Source organism: Ambystoma mexicanum, chromosome 14 (genome assembly GCF_040938575.1).
Source record: "Ambystoma mexicanum isolate Mex_15411 chromosome 14, UKY_AmexF1_1, whole genome shotgun sequence".
Lineage (NCBI taxonomy): Eukaryota > Metazoa > Chordata > Amphibia > Caudata > Ambystomatidae > Ambystoma > Ambystoma mexicanum.
The window spans coordinates 491,438,572-491,453,477 of NC_090940.1; positions in this window are offsets into that span (position 1 = coordinate 491,438,572).

Here is a 14,906-nt window from a genome sequence, read left to right on the forward strand (position 1 = left end):
AACTAGTACCTGACAGGTGTCTACCATTCAAACTGCCAGATTGACAAAATGAAAACCAAGCCACGGGGTTAGCAGGATGTAGGATGCCAACTCGAGTTTCGGCTAGAACCGGATAAACTTATTTGAAAGGGCCAAGCCTTCCTCAAGGCAGTAAAAGGGTCAATGAAGAATTAGGCGGGTGCTGGACTCCTGCAAAAAATGCAAAAGAAATCCTAATCTTATGTTCAGTTGGAAAATATTTTCAGGGAATGACAAAACAGCCATGTATCTGAACCAGGACCTGGGGCCCCAAACTCTTTTTATGGAAAAATCTAGGACAAATCTGAACAGAAAAAAAACATTTACAAACGTGTCCTAAAATGTACACCACCCCTTGTTACATAACGAACAACAAATGGTATGATAAGATCATAAAAGAAAACAAACGCAAATGCCAAAAAGGAAAATCTAAGTTACCTGTATACCGCACGTTGGGAGCATTCAAGTGCAAGATATAGCCGTTGCTTGCTGAACGGCGAGGATCATGCAGTACACATTAAAATCTCGATGGAACTTCCGTCTGAGCACCGCGTCGCATCCACCCTACCGCAGGCTGTCAAAAATAAACACGTGCAAAAACGGGACGGTTAGCATGCCTTTTGTGCTACCTAATTCAAGATGATGCTGAAGGCATCGCAAAGTCTGTGTGGTGCAAGATACGTACAGTGGAGCACGTTATTCGCAGAATTGCAGGTTGCCAGGGGGTAAAAAGTGTTTTACCTTCGTTCACCCTTCAAGTACCCATAGGATTCGAGAGTAGGGAAGATAGCGTTGGCAGTCTCCCTCTCACTTCTTCTTCTTAATTATCGGATGCGTGGGCGGACCCACGCAGGTGCTTCCCCATCCTAAAGGATGATGTGCACCAGACCCACCAATCAATACTTAGCTCACATAAACTCACAACTCCTCCCACCGCCCCGTCTGCCTCACAAAATCCAACATCACACTGCTTCTCCTCCTGCCTCTCACCCTGTCACCTCCCAGCAAAGCCTTCCCACTCAACTCAGCCACACCCAGCACAGACAACCAAACCCTTATCAATTCTCTCTCCTCAACATGTCTCTCACACCTAAGCAGAAAATGTCCCACAGTCTCAGGCACCCCACACACCACACAGTCCCTCGACTCATGATTCCCCACTCGAAACAGACAGTCATTCAGCCCCACATGCCCTATCCTCAACCGATTCAGCATCACCTCATCCCCCCTCCTCCATTCCAGACTGCCCGCATCCACCTTCACCGACACTTTCCCACGAACACCAAACATCTACCTGCCCTTCACCCCACTCACCCACCTCTCCTGCCACTCATCCATGACCCGTCTCACCACCAGAGCCTTCACCTCATCCACACTCAAAGGCAACCTCACATCAACTGCTCCCCTTCTCATACCCTCACCCGCCGCCAGATCCACCAACTCATTACCCAAAATGCCACTGTGACAGGGGACCCACGCCAACTCCAAATCCATTCCCCCACGCACACACCGATCAATCTTCCTCCTGCTGTCCAAAATCACATCCTTCCTATCACCATCCCCTGCCACAATGGCGTGCAACCCACTCAATGAATCTGAGAACACCACCACCTTCTCATACCCCAATTCACACACCCTATCAATCGCCAATGCAATCACCACCAACTCAGCTGTACAAATAGACACATCATTCGTCAATCGCCCCACTTTATACTCCCCAGTGCTTTCCAGATAATACGCCATACCCGCTTTTTCGACACCACACTCACCAACTCTAAACACACCTTTGGAGACCCCATCATCCACATCGGCCATCTCACCAAATCTGTACCCGTCACAACCAACAACTCGCCCACACCCCACTGCACCCCCTTCTCCCATATGTGAAACCCCAAAGTGCCCCCCTTACTCCTCCATCGGTCCCCATAGTAGTCAAACCTCCAATTATACTTCAAACATTCACGCATCGGATGAGCCACACTCTTCGCACTGCACTTCACCCACCACCTCATATTCAACGCATCCCTCCTCAACCCCAACGGCATCTCCCCCACAAGCACCTGCACCGCATTCACTGGAGAGGACCTCATCACACCCGAACACACCCTCAATGCCCTCACCTGCACCCTATCCAACCGCAGCTTCTGACTCGCTGTGAAACCCACTGCCACCTGACATCCAAAATCCATTACACTCAAAATCAACCCCTTATACAACATTCGTAAACACTTCTGCTGCGCACCCCACTCTTTCCCAGACACCGCCCACAACAAATTCGACCTACATTTACACTTATCCACCACACCATCCACCTGCAAATTCCAGTTCAACTTCCTATCCAAAATCACCCCCAAGTACCGAAACTCCTCTACGCTCTTCACCCTCACACCTTTCAAAACCAAGTTCAACTCCTGTTGCACCCTTTTCCTTGAGAAAACCATACTCACACTTTTATCCACAGACACCGAAAAGCCCCATTTCCCACACCACTCCTCCATACGCACTATCGCAGCTTGCAGCCGACTCTGCACCAACAACAAACTCCGCCCTCTTACTCATACCACACCATCATCTGCGAAGAAATCCACTTGACACCCGATTCCCACCAAAGCTCGAATCAACCCATCCACCATCACATTAAACAGCATTGCACTCTCCCTCTCACTGATCACCTAATGAGCCAAATTCGAAATTAGGGGATCAGGTGACACACACTGTCACATGATCCAAAGTGGAGTCTGTGGTGGTAGGGTGGCCATCTTGGAGGAGGGAAAAAAACACTTCCAGTATTGCCTGGACTAAAACAAAAAAGAATCAAAACTGAATTAGAGTCACTAAAGAGAGTGGCCCTGATAGATACATCAACAGAACCCAATTCTGGAAGGAGATGTGACAGCGTGTTCCACATCACTCGTTCAAAGTCAACCATTCTGAAACACAAAGTGCGGAATGGAATAAAATATATGTCCAAACAGATGAGTGCCTGTGCGGCAAGCATCCAATGAGGTCACATCGGGGAGTGGCCCAGTTCTAAGGACAGGAACAGCCCAATGCAGCCAGAATCCTTATACAATGTGTGAAAGCCCACTATTGCAAGTTGTGTACCTAGTAGACTAGATAAGAGTACTCCACAGGATCTCACCATTGAGGCCATTTACATGTGCTTTTAGCCAAAAAATCAATTTCTGCTTGAGGCAAAGCAACCTGTTGTAGGTGCTGAATCCACGCGCGTCGGGAAGAACCCTATCACTAACTGGCCATTGTAATTCATGAACAATATTTGCAAGACTGAACATTTTGAACTAGTGGAGCGGTAGCACCAGTTCTGATCCGGGACCTGTGTTTCTCGATTGTGGTGGACACATTCCTGGGTGTGATCCTTACATAGTTTTTGGGGCAAGGGCATTTAATGATGTAAATCACATTGCTTGTGTTGCAGTTCGTGTGAGATTTCAATATCCATGTGAAATCATTGAAACAGAAGACTTGGCTTGGCAAACATTTGTCACATGGGGAAATGACCCATGACCGGCTGTCGTGGTAGATTCCAACAATCCTCCAGGGTGTTAGACCTGGATGTATTGATTGTGTGCTGCCCATGTACCAGGTGGTCTCTAATGTTAAGCCTCCATTTCAAGGCAAACAAGGGGGCTTTTGAAGTGCAGCCCATGCTGCATGTCAGATGCCAGTGTTTTTGAATGAGGCTCTTAAGGCACGCAATGTTTGTTGAGAAAGTTGTCAAGCACACTAGGCGCTCATCACTAGGGGATTTGTCACGACTGGAGAGTAAAACATCGTAATCTCTGAAAAAGGCCCATTTAGCAGAGTTTTTTTAAAATAACTTAAAGGGATAGCCTCTGCATTCAAGTCTAGATATAAGGTCATTAACCTGTGTGGTAAAGTCATCTTTGAAAGTGCAATTCCATCTAACCCTGAGTAGTTGACTGTATGGTAAGTTTTCAATGAGAGAGTTAGGATGTTGACTGCTGCAAAGAAGACAACTGTTCATGCCAGTTTCCTTGCAGTACAAAACTAAGCATAGTCGTCGCAATCATGTCTAATGAGCAGGTCCAAAAACGGGACCTGATCGCGACTCCACTGGTGAGTGAATTGGAGGTTCAGGTTACAGGTGTTGAGCCAGTCAATAAACTCTAACAGGAGCGTATTGCTTTGATACACACGATCACAGTCACATCGATCGCATTACTTGCTCCAGTTTAAGATGGTGAAGCAATGGCGTTCTGGATCAACTAACAAATGCATTTCAGCTTTGCAAAAAAGGTAAGATGACGTTTCATTTAGGGGAATAATCACCCACCTGTAGAACCCTTTATCAGTGTGTGAAAAATATCCCACTGTTCATGCACAGTTGGCACGCCAATTCCATCCAGTCGGTATTTTAGGTGACGATCTACAAAGCTACAGAATTCATTTATCAGCAAACTCCTTACTTGTTATGAAGACCCCTCCCACCAATTAGGATCTGCCTGAGTAAGGAGAAAGTGATGATTTCCACAAATTGAGGAAGGACATGAACAAAGGAGAGGTGTGAAAAAGGGGCACAGTAAAGTGAAAATGTATGAGATGTGTTCTAGGGTTTAGTGGTGACTGGCTACATTGTGCTAGGCTATAATAACGAGATCTTAGCAGCAGGGCTGTGGTTATAGCAAAGGGGGAAGACTAAGGAAGATGATAGGGGTGCTTAAAGGGTGTGCTGACATCTGGCAAAAGGGAAGCTACCAAGGTAGAATGGAAATAAATTGAGGAGAAATAGGAAGGGAGGGGGACACTATGCAGGGTGAAAAGGATAGTAACAGGAAATGACGCTGTGGTGGTATGTGGGATCAGGAGACTGAAAGGGTAGATAAAGGGATGGGAGGGAACGAAGTAAGTATATCATTGGGATGATGAGGGGTAGTGAGAGCATAGGTAGAAACTTAAAATATGCATTCTCCAGAACAGGCGAAAAGTCTTGTCATTTATAAGGCCTTTTCAAGATAGATGAGCCCAGAACCAAAGTCAGGATAATGTAAAGCCACTGATTTAACAGACTGCTTATTTCCAAATCACCAGAAATGATTTTGCATATATGTTGGTAAAATGGGATGAACACTAGCATTTTTTTTGTTGAATGGAGATATCAGAAAATAGTACATGTCACACACGTCTACAACAATGATGGAACTTGTCAACCACAGTTATTCAAACTTGTTTTACTTTTTGTTTCTTGCTTCCCCCACATGCTATAACTGCTTATGTTTTATATTGAAAGCAGTCACCATAATCCCTTTTTAAAAAGCCCTGCGTCGCTCGTAGCATGCCAGGTGTAAAAACGGTCCTGAGCCCCTGATTTTATCCCCCACCCCCAATTGGTGAAAGGACGGTGACATTCCTGATGTTAGGGTCTGCTGCAGCTCCGACAGTCATTTGGGTCCAATTGGCCCAGCGGTTCATCAGATAGAAACTTGTGAGGTGATAGCGGTATTGACCATCGCGCTGACCCCGCCCAGTTCCTCGAGGGCCTAAGAAGTGAGAGCAGGGACAAGCCTCAAGCACTGACAGAGGCCTGGCGCAGTGGAGGAAAGTGGAATGAGGAGTCTCAGGGCCGTGGATCAGAGGATGGGGAGGACCCTTGTCCCCCAGGCCCGCCACAATGACTGCCACAACAAGGGTGGCCTGATCCCAATGGAGCACCATATTGCGAAGGGGGACACTCTAACAGAGACCCGGGCCACCACATGAGGAGATTGGATCATGGAGGGGAGAGACCTGGTGTCTCCTGGCGAGCCTGAGCCCATTCCACAGCTCTGGTAAACTCGAGGAAGGTAGCGCTGAAGTTGGCCACCAGGGGGATACAAGCGACATTATTGCCTGAGACGGCTGCCGGTAGAGGCTCTAGTGGATACAGCCTAACGGGTGAGCAGCACGAGGGTTGAGGGTCAGAAACCCCCGGACTCATACGGCGGTGCCCCCCACCCTGAGGGTGTATGTTGGAACTCTGCCACTGCTTGGACCACTCGCCCATTTAATATGCTGTATTGTAACAATCATAAGGCTGCATGCGCCCTGCACCTGACACTTCTTTTATGGGAAGGGCCCTTAAGGCAGATGGGATCCACACCAGGTACAACAATTAACAATACAGCGTAGCAGCATTAAGTTAGGAGAGCAGTACCGGGAGTGCTGTGAACTGCAGAGGTCGCGTTGGGAGACGCAGCTCTGGCGGACCTGCGGACTGGCATTTTGTTTATTTTATTTATTGGGTATTTATAATGTGCCTATACAGCAAAATGTGTGTCAAGGCACATCATGACAAGGGAAGGAGAAAAAACTAAAACGTTGCTACTAGGTCCTGAGACATTTGCATCGTGCAATTGCTTTAACAAGAATGTAGGGGAGGGGGGACGAGGGGAGGTGAAGGGATGGGGTGAACAGGGAAGAAGACGGACAGCAATGTTTTTACTAGGTCACGAGGCAATTTGCAGCGTGCAAGTGCAGTAACAGGAATAGGGGAGGGGGGATGAGGGAAAGTTAAGGGAGGGAGAAAACAGGGAAGAATACAGACAGTAACGTTGCTACTAGGTCGTGAGACAACTCAGAGCATGCAATTGCAGTAACAGAAAAGAGGGGAGGGGAAGATGGGGAAGTGTAGGTTGGGGATGAATGGGAAGAAAAAAGACAGTAATGTTCCTACTAGGTCATGAGACAATGCAGAGCGTGCAAGTGCAGTAACAGAAAGAAGGGAGGGGGAGTTGGGGAAGTGTAGGATGGGGATGATTGGGAAGAGGAAAGACAGTAACGTTCCTACTAGGTGGTGAGACAATTCAGAGCATGCAAGTGCATTAACAGAAAGAGGGGAGAGATGGAGGAGGGGAATTGACGGTGGGATGAACAGAGAAGACAGATAGTCACATTCCTACTAAGTCTTACAACATTTCTGGAGTGTGTAAGTGCAGTAACAAAAAGAGGGGAAGGGGAGGAGTAGAGGTGCAGGACAGTTAGCAAGCGTAAAGCTCAGGGAGGAGGGGAGAGGGGTACATTAAGTGCAAGTGAAAGTTTCCCTTGCACGTTTGAAGCGTGGGTGCCTAAGGGAGTTCTTGAGGAGATGCAGGAAGAAGCCAGTGGCAAGGAGTGATCGGAGAATTAGCCAAGGCTGGAGCAGCAGAGGCAATGTTGTCAATTAAATTCTAGAGGAGCAGGGAAAAGCTTTTTGGATGAGACCTTCACATAGTGGGGCCGTCCAGAGACCACACCCGGTGATGAGGGAGAGAAGAGGAGAGAAGGAGCGAAGGGGAGTGGATGGCCAAGGGAGGCCTGAGAGTGGATGAGGGCGAAGCAAGAAGCACCTTCAACATGACAGCAATGCAACCATCTAGATTCAAGGATAATGGAAAAAGCCTAGGTTTCAACATACAGCAGAAAAGCAAAAACACCTAGATGCAAGATTCCTAGATAGGCCTAAGTGCCAGAGATGGAACACATACAATTGTGGGAGACACACAGAAGACTAAGGCATTGGTAAAAGGAGTAATACAAGAGGTGGGACAGTTAAATAGGGAGCAGTAATGGCTGTTCCCCGTCTAGATCTTTCTTACCTTGTCAGGCACTGCTGGTTTACGGCTGCATTGCATGCTCCACAGGCAAACTCAGTTTGGAGCTGCTATTGTAGGAGTTGCCTTTTGCCTAGGGCCCTTCACCGAGGGGTCTGCATGGGCAGGGGGCTGCCCAGTGTGCATGCATTATATGGGGTTTAAGCCCAGTCAGGAGGAGCAGGAGGCAGGAGTCGGGTGGAGAAGCGGGAAGAGGGAAAAAGGAAGCCGGGGGAGGACAATACATGCAGCGCTGCGGCACACAGACAACAACAAATAAAGTTCAAAAATAATACAAACATAGGGGAAGAGCGCAGGGCTCAAGAAGGGGCCAGTGCTCACACCAGCTCAACACAGAAGACATGGAGGAATTGATCCTGTGATTACTGAGCAAACACACCCTTGCTCACCCTCAGGACTTGGCCAAGTGCATGTTCAAGCTCCACATATTGCGGCCTGTGTCTATCATTGACCACTCATAGGAGTTACTACTAATAGGGAGGCGATCCATCCGTTGACATTAGCGGGGCCTGTTTGTATTCTTTTCCATTGCACGCTCCCTGCACCCAGCTCCTTTCCTCTTGGTCACAATGGATGGAAATTGACTGACCAGGAAAAGTGTAGTCCGTGAATCTCTAATGATGAGCTGGAAAGAGTCAATACAGACATTTAAATATCCCAGGTTGCCCCTATTAAATCACCCGATTTGGTAGAGATGGTGGATGATTTCATGCCCATGAAGAAGGACATTGCAGCTTTGTTGAAGGAAATAAGGGGCATTAGGACACGGAACTTGGACCCAGATTCGACAAGTTGGACAAGAGGGTGGACACTATGGACGACAGACTACAGGAGCTGGGGGTCAACATGTCTTCAGTGGACATAATGGAAACACAAATAGATAATAGACTCTCTAAAATAGAAAGGCGAGAAGGAGAAATGTCCCTCAAGATGGATGATTTTGAAAACATTGAGAGGAGAAATAATCTCAGATTTGTTGAGTTACCAGAGAATAAGGCAGCAACGGGGAGAGACATTGTAAGTGCGGTACATGAAGTGATCAAGGTACTATTTGGCAGCAACCTCACCAATGAGCCCACCATCAACAAGGCTCACAGGACAGGTGTCAGTGCCAGGGGTTCCCACTCGGTTCTGGCCCACTTTCACTATTATGCAGAGAAGGCAAAGATACTCGAAAAAATACAGAAGAGAGAGCCTGATAGCCATTGGAAATGCTATGATCACAATCTTACAAGATCTCTCCACATTAAAAATGGCAAGATGTGGAATGTGCGTTCCCCTCACACAATGGCTTAAAGGGAAAAGCGTGGGGTACCAATGGGGTTTTTCCTCTTCGGTCTGCTTTGACTATGAGGGCCTCAAGTACAAGTGGTAACAGAAGATGACATTCAGAGGGTCATGGGACCATTGTTGGGGAAAGCAGATTAGCAGGGTCATGACTCTGATAGAAGTAGCAGAGATGAGATGAGGAGAGCCAAGACAGGAGTCAGGAGGCGCATACCAGTGTCCAAGAAGTTTAAGACGTTGAATAGCCCCCCAACTGGGAAGGTATGACTGAGGCTTCTAGATATAGAGTCGTAGCTCATCAGAAATGGTTGTGGATTGACCACTATTAAACCAAAGTGAAATAATGTTGTGCTCTCTGTTTATCATGGGTCAGTCTTCACTGCCAGCTAGTATGATGGCCTGAAGTGGAGAGAAGATTATTGGGTTTGGCCTCCAGCTGGAATGAAAGGGAAGTTGGAATTGGGGGAGGCAATTGCCTGTTGAATTTTCTATGGGGACGAGGCCACTCTGGGGATTCTATGACTTGAGGTGGCAATGGGGCTCAGGATAAGGGGCATTGTGATCATTTTATCAGGGGGTCTAAGATCTACTGGTGGTCCAATCCTTATCCGATGCTGGAAACACTACAGGACTGGAAGCTGGGGTTGGGGGGCGGTAGGAGCTCACTTACCTTGGGGTTAGTAGTTTGTTATTTCAAATGTTCCTACAACTCACATGGGGAAATGGCATGGGCATAGAGTCACTTGGATTGGTAGGACTGAGGGAAGGGTTTATAGGAGTCTTATGGCTAAAGTGATTTTTGACCTGGCGAATGGCTCTCTCAATGCTAGAGGCATTAACTCCCCCACAAAACGGTTGTTAGTGGTTCGAGAATTCATGCCTTCCATGTTGGCCATGTTATTCTTACAGCAGACACATTGGCTGAGGGGTAAGGATCCAGAGTTGAAAGTGAACACCATAGATGCAGTGTTCTGGGCTTCGACCTCAGCAAAAAAGGGGGTGTGCGATTGTGGTATTGAACCGGATGAGGCTGGTGGGGGTGAAGAAGCTTAGGGATCCTGAGAGCTGACATATATTTTGATTGCTATTTGTCCAGTGGGGCCTATAGGGAAAGGATTTGACAGTGGGATCATTCTATTGCCCCAACGGGGGACATATTGCATTCTGGGATTCGATTGGCTTGGTGAAGGAGAAACAATTGTTTGTGGAGAGCCCGTCGATTTCAATATGGTCCTTCGATCCTATTAGGGACAGAAATAGCACTGGGGATGTAGGGTCTTCTCAGTCAAGGGGAGGAAATTCACAGAGATTTAAGTTAATAAATCAGGAATTGGGTATCATGGACTCACTGACCCACTCCAAAGCAGGGAATCCCCCATTTAAATACTACTCACAGGTGCACAACTCCTTTCAAGAATATACCTCATTTGGGTAACATGGACTCACTTACCCACCCCGATGCATGACTCTGGAGAAGGAAAAGAAAAACGTAAACATTAAAAGGCGAAATTTAAGGCTTTGTTAATACAGAACAGGGAAAGGAAATTGATGTTCCTCGAGCAAAAATACCACAAAAAGCGGGATCAACCAGATCAAGGTTTTGCCCGGAGATTAATAGAGAATTGTAAATTCGAAAATGGTAGCGGCAATGCGACTAGACGTTGGCCCGTAGTTTTATGACACAGTTACCATAGCAGAAGAATTTAGGAAATACTATGAGCATCTAAACATGTCAGAATATCGGGGGGTGGTTCACATATCACTCACTTCCTTGACTGATTGATGATCCATGGTATCTCCCAGGAAACAGCTTTGGTTCTAGATTCCGCACTTACTACAGAAGATACAAACCATTAAAAAGATGAAAGGGGGCACTATATATTATTTTATTTTATTTTTATTTATATTTATAGCAGCGCACAATGCCTGTAGGTAACTAGGTGCTAGTTACAGACATTAGACATTTTAAAGCTCTAGACATTTCAACACAGTAGAGTCAAGTAGGTTCATTCTGGTAATTCAGACTGTTTCCACTCAATTGGTGAGATACGTCTTTAGCTTCTTCCTGAATCAGGGGTATGAGGGTTCTGCACTTAGGGAGAGGGGCAATATCTTCCAGAGTTTGGCAGCCGATACTGGGAAGCTGGAGCCACCAGCATTGTGGCGGTTGACTCTGGGTATAGTGAAGCACTAGCTGGGTTTGGGGTGCAAAGGTCTGCCAGCAATCCGTCTGTTGAGTCTTGGGACAAGGTAGGCAGAGGCTTTGTTTGCAAGGCTGTGGTGGGTGATTGAAAGGACTTTACATTTGATGCAGTCTCTGATAGGTAGCCAGTGCACTGCTCGTCTTGCGTCAGAGACATGATCATGCCTGTGCAGATCTAGTCTAGCGTGGAGTGCATTATTCTGTATGATGTGGAGTTTATTAAGGTCATTCTCTAACGTACTGCATTGTAAGGAATTGCAGTAGTTCAATTTGGTGCTGATGATACTTGCCGGGACATGTTTAGGGTGATGTTTAGGTACATGCCTAGGGTCTTCAAATTTGGGGAGACAGGTATCTTGTGGCTGTCTATGGTAAAGGTTTGGAAGGCAGGGTCGAGATTGGTGAGGGTCGCTGGGGTGCCGATAAGGAGGAGCTCTACCTTTTCATTGGTCAGGCAAAGTCTGTGGGAGGCCATCAAGGATTGGATGTAGTGTTTAGGTTGGTGGAGTCTTATGGGTAGTTTCCAATGAGGGGATGAGTATTTGAATGTCATCCGCATAGTTAGAGTAGACCAGGGTGTCCAGTTGATCAAATAAGGGCTTGGTGTATATGTTTTAGAGGGTGGGGGAGACACATGAGCCTTGTGGAACACCACAAGAGATGCAAGGTGAGGCGAACAGTAGCGTTGCCTATGCATACTCTGGCAGTTCCATCTGCAAGGAAGGAAGAGATCCACTTGGCCACTTCAGGGGAGAAGTGAGTGAATGTGTTGAGGTGGAGGCAGAGGGTGGAAGGGTCAACGAGATTGAAGGCTGCAGATTGAGCAGAGGGAACTAGAGTTTACCGCAGTTCTTCAAGTCATCCTGTCGGTTCCTTAGGGCAGTTTCTGTACCTTGTCAAGGGTGGAAGCACGATTGGTGTGAACTGAGGATGTGGTGGGTTTCAAGAAATATTTGAATCTGGAGGAGGCAGCCCTGTCGATGATTTACAGGAGAAAGGGGACTGTAGTAAGGGGGCTGTAGTTGGTTGGAATGCTGGGGTCGAGAGTGACTTTCTTTAGTAGGGGATGATGCAGGATTCCTTGATTGGAGTCATGATGGAGCAGGATGTAATGGAGGCATTAACAATGGTGGTGCTGAGTAGAAGTAGTTGTTCTGCACATTCTTTGATAATGGGGGCTGGGCAGATGCCATTTTTGCATCTTGAGGGCTTGAGACCTCAGTAGGGTGGTGATGTCAGATTCAGAGACAGGATAAAAGCTGAAGGGCTGGACGTGAGATTCTGCAGGGTGTTGGGAGGAATTGTATTACAGAGGTTTGGTGTTGGTGGAACCTATTTTGGTGTTGATTGTGTCTTGTAGCTGAGTGATTTTGCCATGAAGGGCATCTTGTTCATTACTTACCAAAGATTGTCTTTCTGGATAGTGGAAGGGGGCAGTAGGAGTTTCGAGTTCCCTGAGTATGGTGAAGAGCTTATGAGAGCTGGACTTGGAGGCAGCGATTTGCTTGTTATAGTTGGCTGCTTTGGCAGTGTGGATGGCATGGAGATCATGGTGAAGATAGTTGTATCCGCAATGGTCAGGGTCTTGTGACAGGTAGTTTCAGTGGCACATTTAGACACACGATGAGTGTGGAGTTATGGGTTTAGCCATGATTTGATGCAAGTGTCTTTTTGGGTTTGCAAGGTTTCAGCGGGGCTAGGGTGTAAACAGCATTGGTGAGTGAGGAGTTGTAACAGTTGACAAGAGTATTGGCATCAGGTGGTATGAGAGGTGGGGGCAGGATGAGGGTGTTGGGCAGGGGGAGTAGGCAGTCACTGATGATGTTGCGATTAAAGTGTGCTAAGGAGGATGGGAGAGGAGTAAAGGTAACAGCAGGTTTGCTGTGGGGGATGGCGAAGGTGATGCTGTGATGGTCGGTCCATGCATGGAGAATTGGAGAGGATAAAGATGTTGAAAATGTGGAACAGGAGACAGTCTATGGAGTGCTCATGTGAGTGCATAGTTTTGAGTATCCATTGGTGGCAGCCTAATGCAGCAAGGATGTTATTGAGTGATGATGTGTCATGATCTTTGGGGTCTTTGAACCTGATGTTGAAGTAACCCAGGATGATGAGATTGGAGCTAGGTTTGAGGTTAGTGGAGATGAGCTGGGTAATGTCGTCTTAGAATGTGGTTGGGGTAGATGAGATGAATTGTGATGGTGGAATTGTGGGAGAGGTTGAGCTTGGCAGTGATGGAATCTCAATTAGGTAAGGGGGTAGAACTGACAGAGCGTGGTGGGATGAATTTCTTGAAAATAAGTGCAAATCCCCCACTTTTGCCCGAGTTTCTGTCGCTATGGATTATCGAGTGTGCTGGGGCATTGTGATGGATAGGTCTGGGCTGGCTGCTGGGTTGAGCCATGTTTTAGTGATGGCTAAAATGTCAATATCATTGTTGAGGAGCAGTTCAAGGATGCCAGGAGTCTGGGCAACAAATGATCTGGCATTAACCAAAGCACTGCAAATGGTGAGGGAGGGTGTGCTGTGGTGGTGCAGTCTGTGGAGGTAGTATCCATTCCTGATGTGGGGTGGGTGCGGGCTGTGAGAAAGTGGTTGTGTGTGTGTGAAGATGGGGAGGGCCTCAGGTGGTGTAGGGTGCTGAGTGCTGGATGCGAGGTACTGTATTTGAATTGGCCATGAGCAAGGCTGTTTGACTGTCAGGTGGTAAGGCTGGTGGCTAGGTGGGGGATGGTGTCATGTGGTGGGGTATTGTACAAGCTCAAGGAGATGTGCTGGTAGAGCCAGCGATGTAGGGGTGTTGTGGTTGGGCTATCTTTCTGTGCTAGCGAGTGTACACAGAGGAGACAGAGAAAGAAGTAGGATGGGGTGGTTGAGGGATGGAGGCAGCACAATCAAGGTGGATGGAGAGATGTGAGGGACACAATTGTGCAAAATGCTTACATGAAGGATTCTGGATGTGGTCATCGCAGAGCTTGGTACAAGTGATGCATGCGTTAGGTGTTCGGCTTGGTCCAGGTCTTCCAGGCCTAGACAGGCACAGACAGGCTACCCAAGGCAACAATGTATTCACAGTAAAATATTATAAGATGTAACGCCCTACTCTCGCACCACACTTAGTAAAGGTTTTTAACATGATCCTTGAGGGTGGGAATCTCCCAGATACAATGCTTGGTGCTACAATAGTCATCATACATAAGGAAGGTAAAGACCTGACTTACTGTTCCTCTTACAGACCTATCTCTTTATTAAACACTGATGATAGAATTCTAGTAAAGATCCTTTGTAATAGACTAGAGGGTGTGCTCCCAACACTGGTTCAGGGAGATCAAGTTGGGTTCTTTAATGGAAGGCAAGGGTCAGACAACATTATGAAAACCATTGATCTAATGCATTATGCTCAAACTAATGACACTGCTGCCTCTCTGATCTTTTTAGATTCCGAGAAGGCTTTCGACAGAGTAAAATGGCTCTATGTGGCTATGGTAATATAGAAAATGGGTATGGGTATTAACTTTTGTAAATGGATATCCGTCTTGTATAGAGCCCCTTTAGACATAATTCAGGTTAATGGGAAGCTCTCTACACCGTTCTGGTTAGGGGTATCAAACATAGAAAAGTGGAATTTAAAGTATACCTTTTAGCGGATTACATATTGGTGTACATTCTTCTGTTCCTGAATTGCTGTCCCAGATTAATACATTTGGGTACTTTTCTGGTTTAAAGAATAATGTTGCCAAATCGACTGTCATGCCACTCAGGATGAGATGATCCTGTCTTAATACTTG